Raw genomic sequence first — 3,185 nt, forward strand, 5'->3', positions numbered from 1 at the left:
GTAAACTTGATATCAACATTTTTTATTAATGCAGTCTTGATTTTAATTTAAATCAAAATTAATAATTAATTTAATTAATGCTTATTTGGCGGAAATTAAAATTAAATTTTTCATGGGTTTGATAAAAGTTGATAAAGCGTATGGTTGAAAAAAATTATGAATCTTGTAAAATGTGTTATTAAAATAAGTTGTTGATTTTAATTTAAATTACGATTTAAATTTTAATTTCTATCAAACGTGAGCATATATATTTTATGAAATTCATAAATTTTTAATCATATATTCTGTCGATTTCTATTAAAATTTCTAATTTTAATTCCCACCAAACACAAGCACATAATATTTTACATTTTATAATTTCTTTTTGAAATTTAAATAAGAACTAGCTAGTTGTGTTTCGTCCACTTTGTTCGTAAAATCCTCATCATTTGGTCCAAAGTCGAGGATCAAATTTGACAAATTTAAAATGGTCGTTTATGCAATTTTCTTACGAAAGTAGTCACTCAAGTTTTTAACAGTTACACTTTTTTTAAAATTGAGATCGATTTTTAAATTCCGCACAAATTCCTTGTTCAGGAAAAATTAAGAATATAAAAAAATATAACTGATAAAATAAAATAAAAAATACGGACCATTTGAATTTTTTAATATATGAACTATTGTTATAATGATATAGAATTTCATTCATTCAAATCCCTAACAACATTGTGTGAAAATAATTTTCTAAATCGCACCCACCAATTTTTACTCTTCTAACAATGCATAATTAGAAAAAAAATATTTAAAAATCAAGTTATTAGAATAAAGTTACGTAATTAAATCAATGTTAATGATGAAATGTGACGAGAAAGTAACAATGTGTGTAAAAAGTAGCAAATATTGAGAAATGTTTTTTACCATTAAAATGGGATGCATATAATAAATAATAAATAGTGCTGTTTTTAATATAATCTCCCCAGTTATAATAACAAATGGAGTGTTATTGCCTTATTGGTTAACATTAGAAGGGCGAAATTAAATTTTGTTAGCAAACGGGAGATTTGTTTAAAAAGCCTAGTCAACAATGATGTTTGGTAAAATAAGCTATGGTCAATACTTTTTAGTTAACTAGCCTTTAGTCTATTTTATCATCTGCTAAAATTCTTAAACACCCTTCATTTGAAATATCTAAAATATCCAATCTGAAACAAAAATTTACCAAATCCCGCAAACTTAAAATGCCCATTTTCATTCTAACTTTTCGTACGCAATTTAAGCCCCTGTTTGATTACCATTAAATTAAATTACATTACATTCCATTTTTCTCTCTCCTATTTTCAACCATACAATCTTCCATAAAATAATATTACACGTAAATCGAAAATTTTACCTTCTTTTTCAACCACTCATTTTTCCAAAAAATACTATTCCCCCCATTACCCTTTTCAGGTAATGGGGGTCAAACAGGGAAACTAATGGGAAAAATGGCATACCACCTTTTAAACGGTTGAATGTCGTTTTAAGTAATTTCATGTTTGTATCATTTTATATTTCTTCGTATCCACATAAAAATTAATTAAAACAAGTTTCAAGTATATTTCGAGTGTTATTGAGTGTCCGTGATCCAAAATGACATGCTGTCACTATAAACCATTTGATAACGTTTTAACTAAAGTAAACTATTTTTCACTAAATTGTAGTGAAATCGAGACTTCATAATCCAAAATGTCATGCTGTCGTTTTAAATAATTGGGTGTCGTTCCAACTAATTTCATATTTGTCTCACTTTATTTTCACTCGTATGCACATGACAATGAACGAGTGAAAGTTTTCATTACATTAGGACTCAAGTAAAGATATAAAGTTCACAGGATAATAATCAATACTATTGTTCTATGAATAAACTGAATTAGGTATAACTACAAACGTATGGAAGTTAATTCCGATTATTTAATTATGAGATAAGATATTCAATAAATTGTCTCATTTAACTTGGACAAATCTTTTAAGATGTTTCAAGTTTGATCGACTCGTTTTGTAGTGATATCAAGGCCCCGTCATCCAAAATATCATGATGTCTTTGAAAGACTAAATAATTTAAATTCCAATGATGAGATAAAATACTCCATAAATTAACTCATTAAATTGTGTAAGTCTTATATGATGTTCCAAGACATGATCAATTCATTTTGGAGAGAAATCGAAACCCTATAATCCAAAATGTCATGATACAGTTTTAAATGATTGGGTGTCGTTTCCACTAATTTCGTATCCACTTTACTTTATTTTCACTTATATGCACATGAAAATGAATGAATGGAAGTTTTCATTATATTTGTCCCGACTATCGGCATAAAGTTCACACAATAATGACCAACATTATTGTTCCATGAGTAAACTATATTAAATTTAACTATGAACGAAAGTAAGCACGTTCCATTATATTCTAATTATGAGATAAGATATTTAACAAGTTGGCTCTTTAACTTGCATAAGTCGTTTAAAATGTTCCAAGTCTTATCGACTCGTTTTAGAGTGAAATTAAGCCCCTAGTGACCCAAAACGGCATGATATCAATGAAAAGGTTAGATATCATTTCAACTATTTTTGTATTCATCTCACTTTATGTTCACTTGTATTCATATAAAATGAATAAAAGTTTTTACTACATTTGGATATCGAGAACCTGTAATCTAAAATGCTACCGTTTTAAATGATTGGGTGTTGTTTCAACTAATTTCATATCCGCTTTACTTTATTTTCACTCATATGCACATGACAATGAACGAATGGAAGTTTTTATTACATTTGGACCTGAATAACGATAAAGGCAAGATTCCATTAAAAAGTCAATTTTAGATAAAGGCAAGATGTCATTGAGAAGTCAACAGGGTGCCATTTTCAAAACTAGATAAAGGGAAGATGCCATTGAGAAGTCAATTTTAGATATCAAGAAGAAATATAATAAAATATATAGATCATGCGTGCTCAATTTTAGGTGCAATAAACATCCGTTGTTTTGACATTAATATTTGCAACCAGGAAGCTGAAACCAAGAACAAAGGCATCTGGAAGTTGATGATGCTCTGACTAGAATTAAACCAAAATGTAGAATTAGCTGATATCGACACTCCATTAAAAAATAAATACAAGTTCTTGTTTAATCTTAACGATCCTAGTGCACAATGCATAATCCTCACCCAATG

Source organism: Olea europaea, chromosome 18, assembly GCF_002742605.1.
Source record: "Olea europaea var. sylvestris chromosome 18, O_europaea_v1, whole genome shotgun sequence".
NCBI classification, from domain to species: domain Eukaryota; kingdom Viridiplantae; phylum Streptophyta; class Magnoliopsida; order Lamiales; family Oleaceae; genus Olea; species Olea europaea.